The sequence below is a fragment of the Brienomyrus brachyistius genome, chromosome 5 (assembly GCF_023856365.1).
Source record: "Brienomyrus brachyistius isolate T26 chromosome 5, BBRACH_0.4, whole genome shotgun sequence".
Classification (NCBI taxonomy): domain Eukaryota; kingdom Metazoa; phylum Chordata; class Actinopteri; order Osteoglossiformes; family Mormyridae; genus Brienomyrus; species Brienomyrus brachyistius.
The window spans coordinates 34,155,554-34,182,041 of NC_064537.1; the positions used below are offsets into that span (position 1 = coordinate 34,155,554).

The 26,488-nt window shown below is 47.3% G+C and overlaps 16 non-coding genes across 16 annotated transcripts; all 16 read right to left on the reverse strand.

Annotated features, from left to right (window-relative positions):
- Positions 1 to 341: 341 nt before the first annotated feature.
- On the reverse strand, positions 342 to 414 carry trnak-cuu (transfer RNA lysine (anticodon CUU)). The gene has a single exon. It is a non-coding gene; the product is annotated as a tRNA-Lys (tRNA).
- A 494-nt stretch (positions 415 to 908) lies between these two features.
- Positions 909 to 981, reverse strand: trnav-cac (transfer RNA valine (anticodon CAC)). The gene has a single exon. It is a non-coding gene; the product is annotated as a tRNA-Val (tRNA).
- Positions 982 to 2,659: 1,678 nt separating this feature from the next.
- trnav-cac (transfer RNA valine (anticodon CAC)) lies at positions 2,660 to 2,732 on the reverse strand. Its single transcript has one exon. It is a non-coding gene; the product is annotated as a tRNA-Val (tRNA).
- Positions 2,733 to 4,410: 1,678 nt separating this feature from the next.
- trnav-cac (transfer RNA valine (anticodon CAC)) lies at positions 4,411 to 4,483 on the reverse strand. Its single transcript has one exon. It is a non-coding gene; the product is annotated as a tRNA-Val (tRNA).
- Positions 4,484 to 6,161: 1,678 nt separating this feature from the next.
- On the reverse strand, positions 6,162 to 6,234 carry trnav-cac (transfer RNA valine (anticodon CAC)). The gene has a single exon. It is a non-coding gene; the product is annotated as a tRNA-Val (tRNA).
- A 1,679-nt stretch (positions 6,235 to 7,913) lies between these two features.
- trnav-cac (transfer RNA valine (anticodon CAC)) lies at positions 7,914 to 7,986 on the reverse strand. The gene has a single exon. It is a non-coding gene; the product is annotated as a tRNA-Val (tRNA).
- Positions 7,987 to 9,669: 1,683 nt separating this feature from the next.
- Positions 9,670 to 9,742, reverse strand: trnav-aac (transfer RNA valine (anticodon AAC)). Its single transcript has one exon. It is a non-coding gene; the product is annotated as a tRNA-Val (tRNA).
- A 1,606-nt stretch (positions 9,743 to 11,348) lies between these two features.
- trnav-aac (transfer RNA valine (anticodon AAC)) lies at positions 11,349 to 11,421 on the reverse strand. The gene has a single exon. It is a non-coding gene; the product is annotated as a tRNA-Val (tRNA).
- A 1,605-nt stretch (positions 11,422 to 13,026) lies between these two features.
- On the reverse strand, positions 13,027 to 13,099 carry trnav-aac (transfer RNA valine (anticodon AAC)). Its single transcript has one exon. It is a non-coding gene; the product is annotated as a tRNA-Val (tRNA).
- Positions 13,100 to 14,715: 1,616 nt separating this feature from the next.
- trnav-aac (transfer RNA valine (anticodon AAC)) lies at positions 14,716 to 14,788 on the reverse strand. Its single transcript has one exon. It is a non-coding gene; the product is annotated as a tRNA-Val (tRNA).
- A 1,608-nt stretch (positions 14,789 to 16,396) lies between these two features.
- trnav-aac (transfer RNA valine (anticodon AAC)) lies at positions 16,397 to 16,469 on the reverse strand. The gene has a single exon. It is a non-coding gene; the product is annotated as a tRNA-Val (tRNA).
- A 1,598-nt stretch (positions 16,470 to 18,067) lies between these two features.
- On the reverse strand, positions 18,068 to 18,140 carry trnav-aac (transfer RNA valine (anticodon AAC)). Its single transcript has one exon. It is a non-coding gene; the product is annotated as a tRNA-Val (tRNA).
- Positions 18,141 to 19,756: 1,616 nt separating this feature from the next.
- trnav-aac (transfer RNA valine (anticodon AAC)) lies at positions 19,757 to 19,829 on the reverse strand. Its single transcript has one exon. It is a non-coding gene; the product is annotated as a tRNA-Val (tRNA).
- A 1,614-nt stretch (positions 19,830 to 21,443) lies between these two features.
- On the reverse strand, positions 21,444 to 21,516 carry trnav-aac (transfer RNA valine (anticodon AAC)). Its single transcript has one exon. It is a non-coding gene; the product is annotated as a tRNA-Val (tRNA).
- A 1,611-nt stretch (positions 21,517 to 23,127) lies between these two features.
- On the reverse strand, positions 23,128 to 23,200 carry trnav-aac (transfer RNA valine (anticodon AAC)). The gene has a single exon. It is a non-coding gene; the product is annotated as a tRNA-Val (tRNA).
- A 1,612-nt stretch (positions 23,201 to 24,812) lies between these two features.
- On the reverse strand, positions 24,813 to 24,885 carry trnav-aac (transfer RNA valine (anticodon AAC)). Its single transcript has one exon. It is a non-coding gene; the product is annotated as a tRNA-Val (tRNA).
- Positions 24,886 to 26,488: the final 1,603 nt, after the last annotated feature.

Below are 26,488 nucleotides of genomic sequence, written 5' to 3' on the forward strand. Positions count from 1 at the left end.
TTTTTTTTTATCTTTCCCTCCACTTCCCATTGTGACCCTTTTGGTTAGCTTCTGACTTTTGTGACCTAACCGATGTCCTCCCAGCATAGTTGTGCCCTCAGCTTACTTCTCACTCTTCAGTTTTTCACTCCTGGCCACTAAAACGAGCAACAGGGCATTTTCAAGTCAGCTGCACGACAACACAGACGTTCCACCTGCATGGGAGAACACAGCACATTCAGCAGGTCCTATGCGGCCTCTCACAAGAAGGCAGAACGAGTCACGCTGATGTTTTGTTGACGGCGGGACTCTTCATGTTCACGTCTCGGAGGGTCATGGGCTTCTATGCCTCAAGAAGACAGCACCCAGCGTGGGGCTCCAACCCACGACTTTGAGATTAAGAGTCTCATGCTCTACCGACTGAGCTAGCCGGGCCAAGACACAGACGCGAGACCTCAGGACCGGCAACTTTCTGATCTGGTTCTTCTCTGAGAAATGCCTTCTGACTCTGAACCCCATAAAGCACAGCGGTGCTCTTGCTCTCGCCGTCTCCTTGCAAAGTCTCTGCTCCGGACAACCGCTAAGAGGCATCTACGTCGTGATCATTGAACATCAAAATAAAGGCGCTGTGCTCTTGCTCTCGCTGTCTCCTTGCAAGGTCTCTGCTCCGGACAACCGCTAAAAGGCATCTATGTCGTAATCGTTGAACATGAAAATCAAGCCGCTTGGTTGCATCTTTTCTTTGGCATAATTTTACTTCTCACATGCTGGTTGAATTATGAGCCAAATGTAGAGCTATTCAGACAGCGAAAACTCAGACTTTGTGGAATGTCACGCATTAGCTCGGTGTGTGAAACTACGGAATAATGGCAACTTGGTTTCACCGGTGTCTTGGTTTTGAAGCTTGGGCCAAAAGCGATAGGCAGGCATGTTTCCACTCGGTTTCGAACCGAGGACCTTTCGCGTGTGAGGCGAACGTGATAACCACTACACTATGGAAACAACTCACATTCAGCACCTTCCTCAACCAAAGGAAATTTTATTTAATCTGATAATTGTCAGTGGCTGATGAAATACCAGCAGCTGGCCTCCTTTGTAATGCCATCATGTCCACTTGCTAGCATCAGTTCTTTCTTCAGACGACTTTAATCAAGCACATGGAAACTGACTTGACCCCGGTATAAAATCTCTTCCTCGTACTACACAAGATTCAGAAACACAAAGCAACCGCTGTTTTCATAGCCCATCAGTTAACAAGACTCTTCTCACTATCATAATTGGATTGGTAAGGTATCGTTGCATTTCAGAAGGATCAATGATTTCACACTCAAATTCTGCAAGGTCTCTGCTTCGGACAACCGCTAAGAAGCATCTACGTTGTGATCATTGAACATCAAAATCAAGGCACTTGGTTGCATCTTTTCTTTGCATAATTTTATTTCTCACATGCTGTTTGGATTCTGAGCCAAATGTAGAACTATTCAGACAGCGAAAACTGACACTTTGTGGAACGTCACACATTGGGTCGGTGTGTGAGGAATAAGAGTGCTACAGAGCACTTTGGCGAAATGTGCCGTGAAGACAAAATGCCTAGCCAGGTCTGACCTGAAGGGGCACTTGTGAGTATTTCTGTATGACAGAGCGCAAAGCACTACTGTGGGGGGTCCCTGGTGGTCTAGCGGTCAGTATTTGGCGCTCTCACCGCCACGGCCCGGGTTCGATTCCCGGTCAGGGAACTCCAGGGGCGTCTGCTTGGGATTCTTTTTTTTTTTTTTTTTTTTGTCTTTCCCTCCACTTCCCATTGTGACCCTTTTGGTTAGCTTCTGACTTTTGTGACCTAACCGATGTCCTCCCAGCATAGTTGTGCCCTCAGCTTACTTCTCACTCTTCAGTTTTTCACTCCTGGCCACTAAAACGAGCAACAGGGCATTTTCAAGTCAGCTGCACGACAACACAGACGTTCCACCTGCATGGGAGAACACAGCACATTCAGCAGGTCCTATGCGGCCTCTCACAAGAAGGCAGAACGAGTCACGCTGATGTTTTGTTGACGGCGGGACTCTTCATGTTCACGTCTCGGAGGGTCATAGGCTTCTATGCCTCAAGAAGACAGCACCCAGCGTGGGGCTCCAACCCACGACTCTGAGATTAAGAGTCTCATGCTCTACCGACTGAGCTAGCCGGGCCAAGACACAGACGCGAGACCTCAGGACCGGCAACTTTCTGATCTGGTTCTTCTCTGAGAAATGCCTTCTGACTCTGAACCCCACAAAGCACAGCGGTGCTCTTGCTCTCGCCGTCTCCTTGCAAAGTCTCTGCTCCGGACAACCGCTAAGAGGCATCTACGTCGTGATCATTGAACATCAAAATCAAGGCGCTGTGCTCTTGCTCTCGCTGTCTCCTTGCAAGGTCTCTGCTCCGGACAACCGCTAAGAGGCATCTATGTCGTAATCGTTGAACATGAAAATCAAGCCGCTTGGTTGCATCTTTTCTTTGGCATAATTTTACTTCTCACATGCTGGTTGAATTATGAGCCAAATGTAGAGCTATTCAGACAGCGAAAACTCAGACTTTGTGGAATGTCACGCATTAGCTCGGTGTGTGAAACTACGGAATAATGGCAACTTGGTTTCACCGGTGTCTTGGTTTTGAAGCTTGGGCCAAAAGCGATAGGCAGGCATGTTTCCACTCGGTTTCGAACCGAGGACCTTTCGCGTGTGAGGCGAACGTGATAACCACTACACTATGGAAACAACTCACATTCAGCACCTTCCTCAACCAAAGGAAATTTTATTTAATCTGATAATTGTCAGTGGCTGATGAAATACCAGCAGCTGGCCTCCTTTGTAATGCCATCATGTCCACTTGCTAGCATCAGTTCTTTCTTCAGACAACTTTAATCAAGCACATGGAAACTGACTTGACCCCGGTATAAAATCTCTTCCTCGTACTACACAAGATTCAGAAACACAAAGCAACCGCTGTTTTCATAGCCCATCAGTTAACAAGACTCTTCTCACTATCATAATTGGATTGGTAAGGTATCGTTGCATTTCAGAAGGATCAATGATTTCACACTCAAATTCTGCAAGGTCTCTGCTTCGGACAACCGCTAAGAAGCATCTACGTTGTGATCATTGAACATCAAAATCAAGGCACTTGGTTGCATCTTTTCTTTGCATAATTTTATTTCTCACATGCTGTTTGGATTCTGAGCCAAATGTAGAACTATTCAGACAGCGAAAACTGACACTTTGTGGAACGTCACACATTGGGTCGGTGTGTGAGGAATAAGAGTGCTACAGAGCACTTTGGCGAAATGTGCCGTGAAGACAAAATGCCTAGCCAGGTCTGACCTGAAGGGGCACTTGTGAGTATTTCTGTATGACAGAGCGCAAAGCACTACTGTGGGGGGTCCCTGGTGGTCTAGCGGTCAGTATTTGGCGCTCTCACCGCCACGGCCCGGGTTCGATTCCCGGTCAGGGAACTCCAGGGGCGTCTGCTTGGGATTCTTTTTTTTTTTTTTTTTTTTGTCTTTCCCTCCACTTCCCATTGTGACCCTTTTGGTTAGCTTCTGACTTTTGTGACCTAACCGATGTCCTCCCAGCATAGTTGTGCCCTCAGCTTACTTCTCACTCTTCAGTTTTTCACTCCTGGCCACTAAAACGAGCAACAGGGCATTTTCAAGTCAGCTGCACGACAACACAGACGTTCCACCTGCATGGGAGAACACAGCACATTCAGCAGGTCCTATGCGGCCTCTCACAAGAAGGCAGAACGAGTCACGCTGATGTTTTGTTGACGGCGGGACTCTTCATGTTCACGTCTCGGAGGGTCATAGGCTTCTATGCCTCAAGAAGACAGCACCCAGCGTGGGGCTCCAACCCACGACTCTGAGATTAAGAGTCTCATGCTCTACCGACTGAGCTAGCCGGGCCAAGACACAGACGCGAGACCTCAGGACCGGCAACTTTCTGATCTGGTTCTTCTCTGAGAAATGCCTTCTGACTCTGAACCCCACAAAGCACAGCGGTGCTCTTGCTCTCGCCGTCTCCTTGCAAAGTCTCTGCTCCGGACAACCGCTAAGAGGCATCTACGTCGTGATCATTGAACATCAAAATCAAGGCGCTGTGCTCTTGCTCTCGCTGTCTCCTTGCAAGGTCTCTGCTCCGGACAACCGCTAAGAGGCATCTATGTCGTAATCGTTGAACATGAAAATCAAGCCGCTTGGTTGCATCTTTTCTTTGGCATAATTTTACTTCTCACATGCTGGTTGAATTATGAGCCAAATGTAGAGCTATTCAGACAGCGAAAACTCAGACTTTGTGGAATGTCACGCATTAGCTCGGTGTGTGAAACTACGGAATAATGGCAACTTGGTTTCACCGGTGTCTTGGTTTTGAAGCTTGGGCCAAAAGCGATAGGCAGGCATGTTTCCACTCGGTTTCGAACCGAGGACCTTTCGCGTGTGAGGCGAACGTGATAACCACTACACTATGGAAACAACTCACATTCAGCACCTTCCTCAACCAAAGGAAATTTTATTTAATCTGATAATTGTCAGTGGCTGATGAAATACCAGCAGCTGGCCTCCTTTGTAATGCCATCATGTCCACTTGCTAGCATCAGTTCTTTCTTCAGACAACTTTAATCAAGCACATGGAAACTGACTTGACCCCGGTATAAAATCTCTTCCTCGTACTACACAAGATTCAGAAACACAAAGCAACCGCTGTTTTCATAGCCCATCAGTTAACAAGACTCTTCTCACTATCATAATTGGATTGGTAAGGTATCGTTGCATTTCAGAAGGATCAATGATTTCACACTCAAATTCTGCAAGGTCTCTGCTTCGGACAACCGCTAAGAAGCATCTACGTTGTGATCATTGAACATCAAAATCAAGGCACTTGGTTGCATCTTTTCTTTGCATAATTTTATTTCTCACATGCTGTTTGGATTCTGAGCCAAATCTAGAACTATTCAGACAGCGAAAACTGACACTTTGTGGAACGTCACACATTGGGTCGGTGTGTGAGGAATAAGAGTGCTACAGAGCACTTTGGCGAAATGTGCCGTGAAGACAAAATGCCTAGCCAGGTCTGACCTGAAGGGGCACTTGTGAGTATTTCTGTATGACAGAGCGCAAAGCACTACTGTGGGGGGTCCCTGGTGGTCTAGCGGTCAGGATTTGGCGCTCTCACCGCCACGGCCCGGGTTCGATTCCTGGTCAGGGAACTCCAGGGGCGTCTGCTTGGGATTCTTTTTTTTTTTTTTTTTTTTGTCTTTCCCTCCACTTCCCATTGTGACCCTTTTGGTTAGCTTCTGACTTTTGTGACCTAACCGATGTCCTCCCAGCATAGTTGTGCCCTCAGCTTACTTCTCACTCTTCAGTTTTTCACTCCTGGCCACTAAAACGAGCAACAGGGCATTTTCAAGTCAGCTGCACGACAACACAGAGGTTCCACCTGCATGGGAGAACACAGCACATTCAGCAGGTCCTATGCGACCTCTCACAAGAAGGCAGAACGAGTCACGCTGATGTTTTGTTGACGGCGGGACTCTTCATGTTCACGTCTCGGAGGGTCATGGGCTTCTATGCCTCAAGAAGACAGCACCCAGCGTGGGGCTCCAACCCACGACTCTGAGATTAAGAGTCTCATGCTCTACCGACTGAGCTAGCCGGGCCAAGACACAGACGCGAGACCTCAGGACCGGCAACTTTCTGATCTGGTTCTTCTCTGAGAAATGCCTTCTGACTCTGAACCCCATAAAGCACAGCGGTGCTCTTGCTCTCGCCGTCTCCTTGCAAAGTCTCTGCTCCGGACAACCGCTAAGAGGCATCTACGTCGTGATCATTGAACATCAAAATCAAGGCGCTGTGCTCTTGCTCTCGCTGTCTCCTTGCAAGGTCTCTGCTCCGGACAACCGCTAAGAGGCATCTACGTCGTAATTGTTGAACATGAAAATCAAGCCGCTTGGTTGCATCTTTTCTTTGGCATAATTTTACTTCTCACATGCTGGTTGAATTATGAGCCAAATGTAGAGCTATTCAGACAGCGAAAACTCAGACTTTGTGGAATGTCACGCATTAGCTCGGTGTGTGAAACTACGGAATAATGGCAACTTGGTTTCACCGGTGTCTTGGTTTTGAAGCTTGGGCCAAAAGCGATAGGCAGGCATGTTTCCACTCAGTTTCGAACCGAGGACCTTTCGCGTGTGAGGCGAACGTGATAACCACTACACTATGGAAACAACTCACATTCAGCACCTTCCTCAACCAAAGGAAATTTTATTTAATCTGATAATTGTCAGTGGCTGATGAAATACCAGCAGCTGGCCTCCTTTGTAATGCCATCATGTCCACTTGCTAGCATCAGTTCTTTCTTCAGACGACTTTAATCAAGCACATGGAAACTGACTTGACCCCGGTATAAAATCTCTTCCTCGTACTACACAAGATTCAGAAACACAAAGCAACCGCTGTTTTCATAGCCCATCAGTTAACAAGACTCTTCTCACTATCATAATTGGATTGGTAAGGTATCGTTGCATTTCAGAAGGATCAATGATTTCACACTCAAATTCTGCAAGGTCTCTGCTTCGGACAACCGCTAAGAAGCATCTACGTTGTGATCATTGAACATCAAAATCAAGGCACTTGGTTGCATCTTTTCTTTGCATAATTTTATTTCTCACATGCTGTTTGGATTCTGAGCCAAATGTAGAACTATTCAGACAGCGAAAACTGACACTTTGTGGAACGTCACACATTGGGTCGGTGTGTGAGGAATAAGAGTGCTACAGAGCACTTTGGCGAAATGTGCCGTGAAGACAAAATGCCTAGCCAGGTCTGACCTGAAGGGGCACTTGTGAGTATTTCTGTATGACAGAGCGCAAAGCACTACTGTGGGGGGTCCCTGGTGGTCTAGCGGTCAGGATTTGGCGCTCTCACCGCCACGGCCCGGGTTCGATTCCTGGTCAGGGAACTCCAGGGGCGTCTGCTTGGGATTCTTTTTTTTTTTTTTTTTTTTTGTCTTTCCCTCCACTTCCCATTGTGACCCTTTTGGTTAGCTTCTGACTTTTGTGACCTAACCGATGTCCTCCCAGCATAGTTGTGCCCTCAGCTTACTTCTCACTCTTCAGTTTTTCACTCCTGGCCACTAAAACGAGCAACAGGGCATTTTCAAGTCAGCTGCACGACAACACAGAGGTTCCACCTGCATGGGAGAACACAGCACATTCAGCAGGTCCTATGCGGCCTCTCACAAGAAGGCAGAACGAGTCACGCTGATGTTTTGTTGACGGCGGGACTCTTCATGTTCACGTCTCGGAGGGTCATGGGCTTCTATGCCTCAAGAAGACAGCACCCAGCGTGGGGCTCCAACCCACGACTCTGAGATTAAGAGTCTCATGCTCTACCGACTGAGCTAGCCGGGCCAAGACACAGACGCGAGACCTCAGGACCGGCAACTTTCTGATCTGGTTCTTCTCTGAGAAATGCCTTCTGACTCTGAACCCCATAAAGCACAGCGGTGCTCTTGCTCTCGCCGTCTCCTTGCAAAGTCTCTGCTCCGGACAACCGCTAAGAGGCATCTACGTCGTGATCATTGAACATCAAAATCAAGGCGCTGTGCTCTTGCTCTCGCTGTCTCCTTGCAAGGTCTCTGCTCCGGACAACCGCTAAGAGGCATCTACGTCGTAATTGTTGAACATGAAAATCAAGCCGCTTGGTTGCATCTTTTCTTTGGCATAATTTTACTTCTCACATGCTGGTTGAATTATGAGCCAAATGTAGAGCTATTCAGACAGCGAAAACTCAGACTTTGTGGAATGTCACGCATTAGCTCGGTGTGTGAAACTACGGAATAATGGCAACTTGGTTTCACCGGTGTCTTGGTTTTGAAGCTTGGGCCAAAAGCGATAGGCAGGCATGTTTCCACTCGGTTTCGAACCGAGGACCTTTCGCGTGTGAGGCGAACGTGATAACCACTACACTATGGAAACAACTCACATTCAGCACCTTCCTCAACCAAAGGAAATTTTATTTAATCTGATAATTGTCAGTGGCTGATGAAATACCAGCAGCTGGCCTCCTTTGTAATGCCATCATGTCCACTTGCTAGCATCAGTTCTTTCTTCAGACGACTTTAATCAAGCACATGGAAACTGACTTGACCCCGGTATAAAATCTCTTCCTCGTACTACACAAGATTCAGAAACACAAAGCAACCGCTGTTTTCATAGCCCATCAGTTAACAAGACTCTTCTCACTATCATAATTGGATTGGTAAGGTATCGTTGCATTTCAGAAGGATCAATGATTTCACACTCAAATTCTGCAAGGTCTCTGCTTCGGACAACCGCTAAGAAGCATCTACGTTGTGATCATTGAACATCAAAATCAAGGCACTTGGTTGCATCTTTTCTTTGCATAATTTTATTTCTCACATGCTGCTTGGATTCTGAGCCAAATGTAGAACTATTCAGGCAGTGAAAACAGACACTTTGTGGAACGTCACGCATTGGGTCGGTGTGTGAGGAATAAGAGTGCTACAGAGCACTTTGGCGAAATGTGCCGTGAAGACAAAATGCCTAGCCAGGTCTGACCTGAAGGGGTACTTGTCAGTATTTCTGTATGACAGAACGCAAAGCGCTATTGTGGGGGGGTCCCTGGTGGTCTAGTGGTCAGGATTTGGCGCTCTCACCACCACGGCCCAGGTTCGATTCCCGGTCAGGGAACTCCAGGGGCGTCTGCTTGGGATTCTTTTTTTTTTTTTTTCTTTTTTTCCCTCCACTTCCCATTGTGACCCTTTTGGCTAGCTTCTGACTTTTGTGACCTAACCGATGTCCTCCCAGCATTCCCAGTGTAGTTGTGCCCTCAGCTTACTTCTCACTCTTCAGTTTTTCACTCCTGGCCACTAAAACGAGCAACAGGGCATTTTCAAGTCAGCTGCACGACAGCACAGACGTTCCACCTGCATGGGAGAACACAGCGCATTCAGCACGCAGACAGGTCCTATGCGGCCTCTCACAAGAAGGCAGAACGAGTCACGCTGATGTTTTGTTGACGGCGGGACTCTTCATGTTCACGTCTTGGAGGGTGATGGGCTTCTATGCCTCAAGAAGACAGCACCCAGCGTGGGGCTCCAACCCACGACTCTGAGATTAAGAGTCTCATGCTCTACCGACTGAGCTAGCCAAGACACAGACGCGAGACCTCAGGACCGGCAACTTTCTGATCTGGTTCTTCTCTGAGAAATGCCTTCTGACTCTGAACCCCATAAAGCACAGCGGTGCTCTTGCTCTTGCTGTCTCCTTGCAAAGTCTCTGCTCCGGACAACCGCTAAGAGGCATCTACGTCGTGATCATTGAACATCAAAATCAAGGCGCTGTGCTCTTGCTCTCGCTGTCTCCTTGCAAGGTGTCTGCTCCGGACAACCGCTAAGAGGCATCTACGTCGTAATCGTTGAACATGAAAATCAAGCCGCTTGGTTGCATCTTTTCTTTGGCATAATTTTACTTCTCACATGCTGCTTGAATTATGAGCCAAATGTAGAACGAGTCAGACAGCGAAAACTCACACTTTGTGGAACGTCACGCATTGGCTCGGTGTCTGACACTAACTTGGTTTCTTGGTTTCAGTGGTGTGTAGGTTTTGAAACTTGGGCCAAAAGCTTAAAGCTGCCATGTTTCCACTCGGTTTCGAACCGAGGACCTTTCACGTGTTAGGCGAACGTGATAACCACTACACTATGGAAACAACAGACGTACATTTCTTTCCTTAACCTAAGGAAATTTTATGTAGTCTGCCAATTGTCAGTGGCTCATCCTCTCACTGAATCAAATGAGAAATACCAGCAGCTGGCCTCTTTTGCAATGCCGTTATATCCAATGGCTAGCATTGGTTCTTTCTTCAGACGACTTTAATCAAGCACCTGGAAACTGACTTCACCACTATCAAATAACTTCCACAGAAGATTTAGAAACACAAAGAGCAACTGCTCTTTTCGTAGCCCAAGAATTCACAAGACCGGAAAACCGCTAAGAAACATCTACGTCGAGAAGATTGAATATCAAAATCAAGGCGCTTGGTTGCGTCTTTTCTTTTGCATAATTTTATTTCTCACATGCTGTTTGGATTCTGAGCCAAATGTAGAACTATTCAGACAGTGAAAACAGACACTTTGTGGAACGTCACACATAGGGTCGGTTTGTGAGGAATAAGAGTGCTACAGAGCACTTTGGCGAAATGTGCCGTGAAGACAAAATGCCTAGCCAGGTCTGACCTGAAGGGGTACTTGTCAGTATTTCTGTATGACAGAGCGCAAAGCACTATTGTGGGGGGGTCCCTGGTGGTCTAGTGGTCAGGATTTGGCGCTCTCACCACCACGGCCCAGGTTCGATTCTCAGTCAGGGAACTCCAGGGGCGTCTGCTTGGGATTCTTTTTTTTTTTTTTTCTTTTTTTCCCTCCACTTCCCATTGTGACCCTTTTGGCTAGCTTCTGACTTTTGTGACCTAACCGATGTCCTCCCAGCATTCCCAGTGTAGTTGTGCCCTCAGCTTACTTCTCACTCTTCAGTTTTTCACTCCTGGCCACTAAAACGAGCAACAGGGCATTTTCAAGTCAGCTGCACGACAGCACAGACGTTCCACCTGCATGGGAGAACACAGCGCATTCAGCACGCAGACAGCTCCTATGCGGCCTCTCACAAGAAGGCAGAACGAGTCACGCTGATGTTTTGTTGACGGCGGGACTCTTCATGTTCACGTCTCGTAGGGTGATGGGCTTCTATGCCTCAAGAAGACAGCACCCAGCGTGGGGCTCCAACCCACGACTCTGAGATTAAGAGTCTCATGCTCTACCGACTGAGCTAGCCAAGACACAGACACGAGACCTCAGGACCGGCAACTTTCTGATCTGGTTCTTCTCTGAGAAATGCCTTCTGACTCTGAACCCCATAAAGCACAGCGTTGCTCTTGCTCTTTCTGTCTCCTTGCAAAGTCTCTGCTCCGGACAACCGCTAAGAGGCATCTACGTCGTGATCATTGAACATCAAAATCAAGGCGCTGTGCTCTTGCTCTCGCTGTCTCCTTGCAAGGTCTCTGCTCCGGACAACCGCTAAGAGGCATCTACGTCGTAATCGTTGAACATGAAAATCAAGCCGCTTGGTTGCATCTTTTCTTTGGCATAATTTTACTTCTCACATGCTGCTTGAATTATGAGCCAAATGTAGAACGAGTTAGACAGCGAAAACTCACACTTTGTGGAACGTCACGCATTGGCTCGGTGTCTGACACTAACTTGGTTTCTTGGTTTCAGTGGTGTGTAGGTTTTGAAACTTGGGCCAAAAGCTTAAAGCTGCCATGTTTCCACTCGGTTTCGAACCGAGGACCTTTCGCGTGTTAGGCGAACGTGATAACCACTACACTATGGAAACAACAGACGCACATTTCTTTCCTTAACCTAAGGAAATTTTATGTAGTCTGCCAATTGTCAGTGGCTCATCCTCTCACTGAATCAAATGAGAAATACCAGCAGCTGTCCTCTTTTGCAATGCCGTTATATCCAATGGCTAGCATTGGTTCTTTCTTCAGACGACTTTAATCAAGCACCTGGAAACTGACTTCACCACTATCAAATAACTTCCAGAGAAGATATAGAAACACAAAGAGCAACTGCTCTTTTCATAGCCCAAGAATTCACAAGACCGGAAAACCGCTAAGAAACATCTACGTCGAGAAGATTGAATATCAAAATCAAGGCGCTTGGTTGCGTCTTTTCTTTTGCATAATTTTATTTCTCACATGCTGTTTGGATTCTGAGCCAAATGTAGAACTATTCAGACAGTGAAAACAGACACTTTGTGGAACGTCACACATTGGGTCGGTGTGTGAGGAATAAGAGTGCTACAGAGCACTTTGGCGAAATGTGCCGTGAAGACAAAATGCCTAGCTAGGTCTGACCTGAAGGGGTACTTGTGAGTATTTCTGTATGACAGAGCGCAAAGCACTATTGTGGGGGGGTCCCTGGTGGTCTAGTGGTCTGGATTTGGCGCTGCCACGGCCCGGGTTCGATTCCCGGTCAGGGAACTCCAGGGGCGTCTGCTTGGGATTCTTTTTTTTTTTTTTTCTTTTTTTCCCTCCACTTCCCATTGTGACCCTTTTGGCTAGCTTCTGACTTTTGTGACCTAACCGATGTCCTCACAGCATTCCCAGTGTAGTTGTGCCCTCAGCTTACTTCTCACTCTTCAGTTTTTCACTCCTGGCCACTAAAACGAGCAACAGGGCATTTTCAAGTCAGCTGCACGACAGCACAGACGTTCCACCTGCATGGGAGAACACAGCGCATTCAGCACGCAGACAGGTCCTATGCGGCCTCTCACAAGAAGGCAGAACGAGTCACGCTGATGTTTTGTTGACGGCGGGACTCTTCATGTTCACGTCTCGGAGGGTGATGGGCTTCTATGCCTCAAGAAGACAGCACCCAGCGTGGGGCTCCAACCCACGACTCTGAGATTAAGAGTCTCATGCTCTACCGACTGAGCTAGCCGGGCCAAGACACAGACGCGAGACCTCAGGACCGGCAACTTTCTGATCTGGTTCTTCTCTGAGAAATGCCTTCTGACTCTGAACCCCATAAAGCACAGCGGTGCTCTTGCTCTCGCCGTCTCCTTGCAAAGTCTCTGCTCCGGACAACCGCTAAGAGGCATCTACGTCGTGATCATTGAACATCAAAATCAAGGCGCTGTGCTCTTGCTCTCGCTGTCTCCTTGCAAGGTCTCTGCTCCGGACAACCGCTAAGAGGCATCTACGTCGTAATCGTTGAACATGAAAATCAAGCCGCTTGGTTGCATCTTTTCTTTGGCATAATTTTACTTCTCACATGCTGCTTGAATTATGAGCCAAATGTAGAACGAGTTAGACAGCGAAAACTCACACTTTGTGGAACGTCACGCATTGGCTCGGTGTCTGACACTAACTTGGTTTCTTGGTTTCAGTGGTGTGTAGGTTTTGAAACTTGGGCCAAAAGCTTAAAGCTGCCATGTTTCCACTCGGTTTCGAACCGAGGACCTTTCGCGTGTTAGGCGAACGTGATAACCACTACACTATGGAAACAACAGACGTACATTTCTTTCCTTAACCTAAGGAAATTTTATGTAGACTGCCAATTGTCAGTGGCTCATCCTCTCACTGAATCAAATGAGAAATACCAGCAGCTGGCCTCTTTTGCAATGTCGTTATATCCAATGGCTAGCATTGGTTCTTTCTTCAGACGACTTTAATCAAGCACCTGGATACTGACTTCACCACTATCAAATAACTTCCACAGAAGATTTAGAAACACAAAGAGCAACTGCTCTTTTCGTTGCCCAAGAATTCACAAGACCGGAAAACCGCTAAGAAGCATCTACGTCGAGAAGATTGAATATCAAAATCAAGGCGCTTGGTTGCGTCTTTTCTTTTGCATAATTTTATTTCTCACATGCTGTTTGGATTCTGAGCCAAATGTAGAACTATTCAGACAGTGAAAACAGACACTTTGTGGAACGTCACACATTGGGTCGGTGTGTGAGGAATAAGAGTGCTACAGAGCACTTTGGCGAAATGGGCCGTGAAGACAAAATGCCTAGCCAGGTCTGACCTGAAGGGGTACTTGTGAGTATTTCTGTATGACAGAGCGCAAAGCACTATTGTGGGGGGGGTCCCTGGTGGTCTAGTGGTCAGGATTTGGCGCTCTCACCGCCACGGCCCAGGTTCAATTCCCGGTCAGGGAACTCCAGGGAAATCTGCTTGGGATTCTTCTTTTTTTTTTTTTTCTTTTTTTCCCTCCACTTCCCATTGTGACCCTTTTGGCTAGCTTCTGACTTTTGTGACCTAACCGATGTCCTCCCAGCATTCCCAGTGTAGTTGTGCCCTCAGCTTACTTCTCACTCTTCAGTTTTTCACTCCTGGCCACTAAAACAAGCAACAGGGCATTTTTAAGTCAGCTGCACGACAGCACAGACGTTCCACCTGCATGGGAGAACACAGCGCATTCAGCACGCAGACAGGTCCTATGCGGCCTCTCACAAGAAGGCAGAACGAGTCACGCTGATGTTTTGTTGACAGCGGGACTCTTCATGTTCACATCTCGGAGGGTGATGGGCTTCTATGCCTCAAGAAGACAGCACCCAGCGTGGGGCTCCAACCCACAACTCTGAGATTAAGAGTCTCATGCTCTACCGACTGAGCTAGCCGGGCCAAGACACAGACGCGAGACCTCAGGACCGGCAACTTTCTGATCTGGTTCTTCTCTGAGAAATGCCTTCTGACTCTGAACCCCATAAAGCACAGCGGTGCTCTTGCTCTTGCTGTCTCCTTGCAAAGTCTCTGCTCCGGACAACCGCTAAGAGGCATCTACGTCGTGATCATTGAACATCAAAATCAAGGCGCTGTGCTCTTGCTCTTGCTGTCTCCTTGCAAGGTCTCTGCTCCGGACAACCGCTAAGAGGCATCTACGTCGTAATCGTTGAACATGAAAATCAAGCCGCTTGGTTGCATCTTTTCTTTGGCATAATTTTACTTCTCACATATGCTGCTTGAATTATGAGCCAAATGTAGAACGAGTTAGACAGCGAAAACTCACACTTTGTGGAACGTCACGCATTGGCTCGGTGTCTGACACTAACTTGGTTTCTTGGTTTCAGTGGTGTGTAGGTTTTGAAACTTGGGCCAAAAGCTTAAAGCTGCCATGTTTCCACTCGGTTTCGAACCGAGGACCTTTCGCGTGTTAGGCGAACGTGATAACCACTACACTATGGAAACAACAGACGTACATTTCTTTCCTTAACCTAAGGAAATTTTATGTAGTCTGCCAATTGTCAGTGGCTCATCCTCTCACTGAATCAAATGAGAAATACCAGCAGCTGCCCTCTTTTGCAATGCCGTTATATCCAATGGCTAGCATTGGTTCTTTCTTCAGACGACTTTAATCAAGCACCTGGAAACTGACTTCACCACTATCAAATAACTTCCACAGAAGATATAGAAACACAAAGAGCAACTGCTCTTTTCATAGCCCAAGAATTCACAAGACCGGAAAACCGCTAAGAAACATCTACGTCGAGAAGATTGAATATCAAAATCAAGGCGCTTGGTTGCGTCTTTTCTTTTGCATAATTTTATTTCTCACATGCTGTTTGGATTCTGAGCCAAATGTAGAACTATTCAGACAGTGAAAACAGACACTTTGTGGAACGTCACACATTGGGTCGGTGTGTGAGGAATAAGAGTGCTACAGAGCACTTTGGCGAAATGGGCCGTGAAGACAAAATGCCTAGCCAGGTCTGACCTGAAGGGGTACTTGTGAGTATTTCTGTATGACAGAGCGCAAAGCACTATTGTGGGGGGGGTCCCTGGTGGTCTAGTGGTCAGGATTTGGCGCTCTCACCGCCACGGCCCAGGTTCAATTCCCGGTCAGGGAACTCCAGGGGCATCTGCTTGGGATTCTTTTTTTTTTTTTTTTCTTTCTTTCCCTCCACTTCCCATTGTGACCCTTTTGTCTAGCTTCTGACTTTTATGACCTAACCGATGTCCTCCCAGCATTCCCAGTGTAGTTGTGCCCTCAGCTTACTTCTCACTCTTCAGTTTTTCACTCCTGGCCACTAAAACGAGCAACAGGGCATTTTCAAGTCAGCTGCACGACAGCACAGACGTTCCACCTGCATGGGAGAACACAGCGCATTCAGCACGCAGACAGGTCCTATGCGGCCTCTCACAAGAAGGCAGAACGAGTCACGCTGATGTTTTGTTGACGGCGGGACTCTTCATGTTCACGTCTCGGAGGGTGATGGGCTTCTATGCCTCAAGAAGACAGCACCCAGCGTGGGGCTCCAACCCACGACTCTGAGATTAAGAGTCTCATGCTCTACCGAATGAGCTAGCCAAGACACAGACGCGAGACCTCAGGACCGGCAACTTTCTAATCTGGTTCTTCTCTGAGAAATGCCTTCTGACTCTGAACCCCATAAAGCACAGCGGTGCTCTTGCTCTTGCTGTCTCCTTGCAAAGTCTCTGCTCCGGACAACCGCTAAGAGGCATCTACATCGTGATCATTGAACATCAAAATCAAGGCGCTGTGCTCTTGCTCTCGCTGTCTCCTTGCAAGGTGTCTGCTCCGGACAACCGCTAAGAGGCATCTACGTCGTAATCGTTGAACATGAAAATCAAGCCGCTTGGTTGCATCTTTTCTTTGGCATAATTTTACTTCTCACATGCTGCTTGAATTATGAGCCAAATGTAGAACGAGTTAGACAGCGAAAACTCACACTTTGTGGAACGTCACGCATTGGCTCGGTGTCTGACACTAACTTGGTTTCTTGGTTTCAGTGGTGTGTAGGTTTTGAAACTTGGACCAAAAGCTTAAAGCTGCCATGTTTCCACTCGGTTTCAAACCGAGGACCTTTCGCGTGTTAGGCGAACGTGATAACCACTACACTATGGAAACAACAGATGTACATTTTTTTCCTTAACCTAAGGAAATTTTATGTAGTCTGCCAATTGTCAGTGGCTCATCCTCTCACTGAATCAAATGAGAAATACCAGCAGCTGGCCTCTTTTGCAATGCCGTTATATCCAATGGCTAGCATTGGTTCTTTCTTCAGACGACTTTAATCAAGCACCTGGAAACTGACTTCACCACTATCAAATAACTTCCACAAAAGATTTAGAAACACAAAGAGCAACTGCTCTTTTCGTAGCCCAAGAATTCACAAGACCGGAAAACCGCTAAGAAGCATCTACGTCGAGAAGATTGAATATCAAAATCAAGGTGCTTGGTTGCGTCTTTTCTTTTGCATAATTTTATTTCTCACATGCTGTTTGGATTCTGAGCCAAATGTAGAACTATTCAGACAGTGAAAACAGACACTTTGTGGAACGTCACACATAGGGTCGGTGTGTGAGGAATAAGAGTGCTACAGAGCACTTTGGCAAAATGTGCCGTGAAGACAAAATGCCTAGCCAGGTCTGACCTGAAGGGGTACTTGTGAGTATTTCTGTATGACAGAGCGCAAAGCACTATTGTGGGGGGTCTAGTGGTCAGGATTTGGCGCTCTCACCGCCATGGCCCGGGTTCAATTCCCGGTCAGGGAACTCCAGGGGCGTCTGCTTGGAATTCTTTTTTTTTTTTTTTGTCTTTCCCTCCACTTCCCATTGTGACCCTTTTGGCTAGCTTCTGACTTTTGTGACCTAACCGATGTCCTCCCAGCATTCCCAGTGTAGTTGTGCCCTCAGCTTACTTCTCACTCTTCAGTTTTTCACTCCTGTCCACTAAAACGAGCAACAGGGCATTTTCAAGTCAGCTGCACGACAGCACAGACGTTCCACCTGCATGGGAGAACACAGCGCATTCAGCACGCAGACAGGTCCTATGCGGCCTCTCACAAGAAGGCAGAACGAGTCACGCTGATGTTTTGTTGACGGCGGGACTCTTCATGTTCACGTCTCGGAGGGTGATGGGCTTCTATGCCTCAAGAAGACAGCACCCAGCGTGGGGCTCCAACCCACGACTCTGAGATTAAGAGTCTCATGCTCTACCGACTGAGCTAGCCGGGCCAAGACACAGACGCGAGACCTCAGGACCGGCAACTTTCTGATCTGGTTCTTCTCTGAGAAATGCCTTCTGACTCTGAACCCCATAAAGCACAGCGTTGCTCTTGCTCTTTCTGTCTCCTTGCAAAGTCTCTGCTCCGGACAACCACTAAGAGGCATCTACGTCGTGATCATTGAACATCAAAATCAAGGCGCTGTGCTCTTGCTCTCGCTGTCTCCTTGCAAGGTCTCTGCTCCGGACAACCGCTAAGAGGCATCTACGTCGTAATCGTTGAACATGAAAATCAAGCCGCTTGGTTGCATCTTTTCTTTGGCATAATTTTACTTCTCACATGCTGCTTGAATTATGAGCCAAATGTAGAACGAGTTAGACAGCGAAAACTCACACTTTGTGGAACGTCACGCATTGGCTCGGTGTCTGACACTAACTTGGTTTCTTGGTTTCAGTGGTGTGTAGGTTTTGAAACTTGGGCCAAAAGCTTAAAGCTGCCATGTTTCCACTCGGTTTCGAACCGAGGACCTTTCGCGTGTTAGGCGAACGTGATAACCACTACACTATGGAAACAACAGACGTACATTTCTTTCCTTAACCTAAGGAAATTTTATGTAGTCTGCCAATTGTCAGTGGCTCATCCTCTCACTGAATCAAATGAGAAATACCAGCAGCTGGCCTCTTTTGCAATGTCGTTATATCCAATGGCTAGCATTGGTTCTTTCTTCAGACGACTTTAATCAAGCACCTGGATACTGACTTCACCACTATCAAATAACTTCCACAGAAGATTTAGAAACACAAAGAGCAACTGCTCTTTTCGTAGCCCAAGAATTCACAAGACCGGAAAACCGCTAAGAAGCATCTACGTCGAGAAGATTGAATATCAAAATCAAGGCGCTTGGTTGCGTCTTTTCTTTTGCATAATTTTATTTCTCACATGCTGTTTGGATTCTGAGCCAAATGTAGAACTATTCAGACAGTGAAAACAGACACTTTGTGGAACGTCACACATTGGGTCGGTGTGTGAGGAATAAGAGTGCTACAGAGCACTTTGGCGAAATGGGCCGTGAAGACAAAATGCCTAGCCAGGTCTGACCTGAAGGGGTACTTGTGAGTATTTCTGTATGACAGAGCGCAAAGCACTATTGTGGGGGGGGTCCCTGGTGGTCTAGTGGTCAGGATTTGGCGCTCTCACCGCCACGGCCCAGGTTCAATTCCCGGTCAGGGAACTCCAGGGAAATCTGCTTGGGATTCTTCTTTTTTTTTTTTTTCTTTTTTTCCCTCCACTTCCCATTGTGACCCTTTTGGCTAGCTTCTGACTTTTGTGACCTAACCGATGTCCTCCCAGCATTCCCAGTGTAGTTGTGCCCTCAGCTTACTTCTCACTCTTCAGTTTTTCACTCCTGGCCACTAAAACAAGCAACAGGGCATTTTTAAGTCAGCTGCACGACAGCACAGACGTTCCACCTGCATGGGAGAACACAGCGCATTCAGCACGCAGACAGGTCCTATGCGGCCTCTCACAAGAAGGCAGAACGAGTCACGCTGATGTTTTGTTGACGGCGGGACTCTTCATGTTCACGTCTCGGAGGGTGATGGGCTTCTATGCCTCAAGAAGACAGCACCCAGCGTGGGGCTCCAACCCACAACTCTGAGATTAAGAGTCTCATGCTCTACCGACTGAGCTAGCCGGGCCAAGACACAGACGCGAGACCTCAGGACCGGCAACTTTCTGATCTGGTTCTTCTCTGAGAAATGCCTTCTGACTCTGAACCCCATAAAGCACAGCGGTGCTCTTGCTCTTGCTGTCTCCTTGCAAAGTCTCTGCTCCGGACAACCGCTAAGAGGCATCTACGTCGTGATCATTGAACATCAAAATCAAGGCGCTGTGCTCTTGCTCTTGCTGTCTCCTTGCAAGGTCTCTGCTCCGGACAACCGCTAAGAGGCATCTACGTCGTAATCGTTGAACATGAAAATCAAGCCGTTTGGTTGCATCTTTTCTTTGGCATAATTTTACTTCTCACATATGCTGCTTGAATTATGAGCCAAATGTAGAACGAGTTAGACAGCGAAAACTCACACTTTGTGGAACGTCACGCATTGGCTCGGTGTCTGACACTAACTTGGTTTCTTGGTTTCAGTGGTGTGTAGGTTTTGAAACTTGGGCCAAAAGCTTAAAGCTGCCATGTTTCCACTCGGTTTCGAACCGAGGACCTTTCGCGTGTTAGGCGAACGTGATAACCACTACACTATGGAAACAACAGACGTACATTTCTTTCCTTAACCTAAGGAAATTTTATGTAGTCTGCCAATTGTCAGTGGCTCATCCTCTCACTGAATCAAATGAGAAATACCAGCAGCTGGCCTCTTTTGCAATGTCGTTATATCCAATGGCTAGCATTGGTTCTTTCTTCAGACGACTTTAATCAAGCACCTGGATACTGACTTCACCACTATCAAATAACTTCCACAGAAGATTTAGAAACACAAAGAGCAACTGCTCTTTTCGTAGCCCAAGAATTCACAAGACCGGAAAACCGCTAAGAAGCATCTACGTCGAGAAGATTGAATATCAAAATCAAGGCGCTTGGTTGCGTCTTTTCTTTTGCATAATTTTATTTCTCACATGCTGTTTGGATTCTGAGCCAAATGTAGAACTATTCAGACAGTGAAAACAGACACTTTGTGGAACGTCACACATTGGGTCGGTGTGTGAGGAATAAGAGTGCTACAGAGCACTTTGGCGAAATGGGCCGTGAAGACAAAATGCCTAGCCAGGTCTGACCTGAAGGGGTACTTGTGAGTATTTCTGTATGACAGAGCGCAAAGCACTATTGTGGGGGGGGTCCCTGGTGGTCTAGTGGTCAGGATTTGGCGCTCTCACCGCCACGGCCCAGGTTCAATTCCCGGTCAGGGAACTCCAGGGAAATCTGCTTGGGATTCTTCTTTTTTTTTTTTTTCTTTTTTTCCCTCCACTTCCCATTGTGACCCTTTTGGCTAGCTTCTGACTTTAGTGACCTAACCGATGTCCTCCCAGCATTCCCAGTGTAGTTGTGCCCTCAGCTTACTTCTCACTCTTCAGTTTTTCACTCCTGGCCACTAAAACGAGCAACAGGGCATTTTCAAGTCAGCTGCACGACAGCACAGACGTTCCACCTGCATGGGAGAACACAGCGCATTCAGCACGCAGACAGGTCCTATGCGGCCTCTCACAAGAAGGCAGAACGAGTCACGCTGATGTTTTGTTGACAGCGGGACTCTTCATGTTCACGTCTCGGAGGGTGATGGGCTTCTATGCCTCAAGAAGACAGCACCCAGCGTGGGGCTCCAACCCACGACTCTGAGATTAAGAGTCTCATGCTCTACCGACTGAGCTAGCCGGGCCAAGACACAGATGCGAGACCTCAGGACCGGCAACTTTCTGATCTGGTTCTTCTCTGAGAAATGCCTTCTGACTCTGAACCCCATAAAGCACAGCGGTGCTCTTGCTCTTGCTGTCTCCTTGCAAAGTCTCTGCTCCGGACAACCGCTAAGAGGCATCTACGTCGTGATCATTGAACATCAAAATCAAGGCGCTGTGCTCTTGCTCTCGCTGTCTCCTTGCAAGGTCTCTGCTCCGGACAACCGCTAAGAGGCATCTACGTCGTAATCGTTGAACATGAAAATCAAGCCGCTTTGTTGCATCTTTTCTTTGGCATAATTTTACTTCTCACATGCTGCTTGAATTATGAGCCAAATGTAGAACGAGTTAGACAGCGAAAACTCACACTTTGTGGAACGTCACGCATTGGCTCGGTGTCTGACACTAACTTGGTTTCTTGGTTTCAGTGGTGTGTAGGTTTTGAAACTTGGGCCAAAAGCTTAAAGCTGCCATGTTTCCACTCGGTTTCGAACCGAGGACCGTTTGCGTGTTAGGCGAACGTGATAACCACTACACTATGGAAACAACAGACGTAAATTTTTTTCCTTAACCTAAGGAAATTTTATGTAGTCTGCCAATTGTCAGTGGCTCATCCTCTCACTGAATCAAATGAGAAATACCAGCAGCTGGCCTCTTTTGCAATGTCGTTATATCCAATGGCTAGCATTGGTTCTTTCTTCAGACGACTTTAATCAAGCACCTGGATACTGACTTCACCACTATCAAATAACTTCCACAGAAGATTTAGAAACACAAAGAGCAACTGCTCTTTTCGTAGCCCAAGAATTCACAAGACCGGAAAACCGCTAAGAAGCATCTACGTCGAGAAGATTGAATATCAAAATCAAGGCGCTTGGTTGCGTCTTTTCTTTTGCATAATTTTATTTCTCACATGCTGTTTGGATTCTGAGCCAAATGTAGAACTATTCAGACAGTGAAAACAGACACTTTGTGGAACGTCACACATTGGGTCGGTGTGTGAGGAATAAGAGTGCTACAGAGCACTTTGGCGAAATGTGCCGTGAAGACAAAATGCCTAGCCAGGTCTGACCTGAAGGGGTACTTGTGAGTATTTCTGTATGACAGAGCGCAAAGCACTATTGTGGGGGGGTCCCTGGTGGTCTAGTGGTCAGGATTTGGCGCTCTCACCGCCACGGTCCGGGTTCAATTCCCGGTCAGGGAACTCCAGGGGCATCTGCTTGGGATTCTTTTTTTTTTTTTTTTTTTTTTTCCCTCCACTTCCCATTGTGACCCTTTTGGCTAGCTTCTGACTTTTGTGACCTAACCGATGTCCTCCCAGCATTCCCAGTGTAGTTGTGCCCTCAGCTTACTTCTCACTCTTCAGTTTTTCACTCCTGGCCACTAAAACGAGCAACAGGGCATTTTCAAGTCAGCTGCACGACAGCACAGACGTTCCACCTGCATGGGAGAACACAGCGCATTCAGCACGCAGACAGGTCCTATGCGGCCTCTCACAAGAAGGCAGAACGAGTCACGCTGATGTTTTGTTGACGGCGGGACTCTTCATGTTCACGTCTCGTAGGGTGATGGGCTTCTATGCCTCAAGAAGACAGCACCCAGCGTGGGGCTCCAACCCACGACTCTGAGATTAAGAGTCTCATGCTCTACCGACTGAGCTAGCCGGGCCAAGACACAGACGCGAGACCTCAGGACCGGCAACTTTCTGATCTGGTTCTTCTCTGAGAAATGCCTTCTGACTCTGAACCCCATAAAGCACAGCGGTGCTCTTGCTCTTGCTGTCTCCTTGCAAAGTCTCTGCTCCGGACAACTGCTAAGAGGCATCTACGCCGTGATCATTGAACATCAAAATCAAGGCGCTGTGCTCTTGCTCTCGCTGTCTCCTTGCAAGGTATCTGCTCCGGACAACCGCTAAGAGGCATCTACGTCGTAATCGTTGAACATGAAAATCAAGCCGCTTGGTTGCATCTTTTCTTTGGCATAATTTTACTTCTCACATGCTGCTTGAATTATGAGCCAAATGTAGAACGAGTTAGACAGCGAAAACTCACACTTTGTGGAACGTCACGCATTGGCTCGGTGTCTGACACTAACTTGGTTTCTTGGTTTCAGTGGTGTGTAGGTTTTGAAACTTGGGCCAAAAGCTTAAAGCTGCCATGTTTCCACTCGGTTTCGAACCGAGGACCTTTCGCGTGTTAGGCGAACGTGATAACCACTACACTATGGAAACAACAGACGTACATTTCTTTCCTTAACCTAAGGAAATTTTATGTAGTCTGCCAATTGTCAGTGGCTCATCCTCTCACTGAATCAAATGAGAAATACCAGCAGCTGGCCTCTTTTGCAATGTCGTTATATCCAATGGCTAGCATTGGTTCTTTCTTCAGACGACTTTAATCAAGCACCTGGATACTGACTTCACCACTATCAAATAACTTCCACAGAAGATTTAGAAACACAAAGAGCAACTGCTCTTTTCGTAGCCCAAGAATTCACAAGACCGGAAAACCGCTAAGAAGCATCTACGTCGAGAAGATTGAATATCAAAATCAAGGCGCTTGGTTGCGTCTTTTCTTTTGCATAATTTTATTTCTCACATGCTGTTTGGATTCTGAGCCAAATGTAGAACTATTCAGACAGTGAAAACAGACACTTTGTGGAACGTCACACATTGGGTCGGTGTGTGAGGAATAAGAGTGCTACAGAGCACTTTGGCGAAATGGGCCGTGAAGACAAAATGCCTAGCCAGGTCTGACCTGAAGGGGTACTTGTGAGTATTTCTGTATGACAGAGCGCAAAGCACTATTGTGGGGGGGGTCCCTGGTGGTCTAGTGGTCAGGATTTGGCGCTCTCACTGCCACGGTCCGGGTTCAATTCCCGGTCAGGGAACTCCAGGGGCATCTGCTTGGGATTCTTTTTTTTTTTTTTTATTTTTTTCCCTCCACTTCCCATTGTGACCCTTTTGGCTAGCTTCTGACTTTTGTGACCTAACCGATGTCCTCCCAGCATTCCCAGTGTAGTTGTGCCCTCAGCTTACTTCTCACTCTTCAGTTTTTCACTCCTGGCCACTAAAACGAGCAACAGGGCATTTTCAAGTCAGCTGCACGACAGCACAGACGTTCCACCTGCATGGGAGAACACAGCGCATTCAGCACGCAGACAGGTCCTATGCGGCCTCTCACAAGAAGGCAGAACGAGTCACGCTGATGTTTTGTTGACGGCGGGACTCTTCATGTTCACGTCTCGTAGGGTGATGGGCTTCTATGCCTCAAGAAGACAGCACCCAGCGTGGGGCTCCAACCCACGACTCTGAGATTAAGAGTCTCATGCTCTACCGACTGAGCTAGCCGGGCCAAGACACAGACGCGAGACCTCAGGACCGGCAACTTTCTGATCTGGTTCTTCTCTGAGAAATGCCTTCTGACTCTGAACCCCATAAAGCACAGCGGTGCTCTTGCTCTTGCTGTCTCCTTGCAAAGTCTCTGCTCCGGACAACTGCTAAGAGGCATCTACGCCGTGATCATTGAACATCAAAATCAAGGCGCTGTGCTCTTGCTCTCGCTGTCTCCTTGCAAGGTATCTGCTCCGGACAACCGCTAAGAGGCATCTACGTCGTAATCGTTGAACATGAAAATCAAGCCGCTTGGTTGCATCTTTTCTTTGGCATAATTTTACTTCTCACATGCTGCTTGAATTATGAGCCAAATGTAGAACGAGTTAGACAGCGAAAACTCACACTTTGTGGAACGTCACGCATTGGCTCGGTGTCTGACACTAACTTGGTTTCTTGGTTTCAGTGGTGTGTAGGTTTTGAAACTTGGGCCAAAAGCTTAAAGCTGCCATGTTTCCACTCAGTTTCGAACCGAGGACCTTTCGCGTGTTAGGCGAACGTGATAACCACTACACTATGGAAACAACAGACGTACATTTCTTTCCTTAACCTAAGGAAATTTTATGTAGTCTGCCAATTGTCAGTGGCTCATCCTCTCACTGAATCAAATGAGAAATACCAGCAGCTGGCCTCTTTTGCAATGTCGTTATATCCAATGGCTAGCATTGGTTCTTTCTTCAGACGACTTTAATCAAGCACCTGGATACTGACTTCACCACTATCAAATAACTTCCACAGAAGATTTAGAAACACAAAGAGCAACTGCTCTTTTCGTAGCCCAAGAATTCACAAGACCGGAAAACCGCTAAGAAGCATCTACGTCGAGAAGATTGAATATCAAAATCAAGGCGCTTGGTTGCGTCTTTTCTTTTGCATAATTTTATTTCTCACATGCTGTTTGGATTCTGAGCCAAATGTAGAACTATTCAGACAGTGAAAACAGACACTTTGTGGAACGTCACACATTGGGTCGGTGTGTGAGGAATAAGAGTGCTACAGAGCACTTTGGCGAAATGGGCCGTGAAGACAAAATGCATAGCCAGGTCTGACCTGAAGGGGTACTTGTGAGTATTTCTGTATGACAGAGCGCAAAGCACTATTGTGGGGGGGGGGTCCCTGGTGGTCTAGTGGTCAGGATTTGGCGCTCTCACTGCCACAGCCCAGGTTCAATTCCCGGTCAGGGAACTCCAGGGGCATCTGCTTGGGATTCTTTTTTTTTTTTTTTTCTTTTTTTCCCTCCACTTCCCATTGTGACCCTTTTGGCTAGCTTCTGACTTTTGTGACCTAACCGATGTCCTCCCAGCATTCCCAGTGTAGTTGTGCCCTCAGCTTACTTCTCACTCTTCAGTTTTTCACTCCTGGCCACTAAAACGAGCAACAGGGCATTTTCAAGTCAGCTGCACGACAGCACAGACGTTCCACCTGCATGGAAGAACACAGCGCATTCAGCACGCAGACAGGTCCTATGCGGCCTCTCACAAGAAGGCAGAACGAGTCACGCTGATGTTTTGTTGACGGCGGGACTCTTCATGTTCACATCTCGGAGGGTGATGGGCTTCTATGCCTCAAGAAGACAGCACCCAGCATGGGGCTCCAACCCACGACTCTGAGATTAAGAGTCTCATGCTCTACCGACTGAGCTAGCCAAGACACAGACACGAGACCTCAGGACCGGCAACTTTCTGATCTGGTTCTTCTCTGAGAAATGCCTTCTGACTCTGAACCCCATAAAGCACAGCGGTGCTCTTGCTCTTGCTGTCTCCTTGCAAAGTCTCTGCTCCGGACAACCGCTAAGAGGCATCTACGTCGTGATCATTGAACATCAAAATCAAGGCGCTGTGCTCTTGCTCTCGCTGTCTCCTTGCAAGGTGTCTGCTCCGGACAACCGCTAAGAGGCATCTACGTCGTAATCGTTGAACATGAAAATCAAGCCGCTTGGTTGCATGTTTTCTTTGGCATAATTTTACTTCTCACATGCTGCTTGAATTATGAGCCAAATGTAGAACGAGTTAGACAGCGAAAACTCACACTTTGTGGAACGTCACGCATTGGCTCGGTGTCTGACACTAACTTCGTTTCTTGGTTTCAGTGGTGTGTAGGTTTTGAAACTTGGGCCAAAAGCTTAAA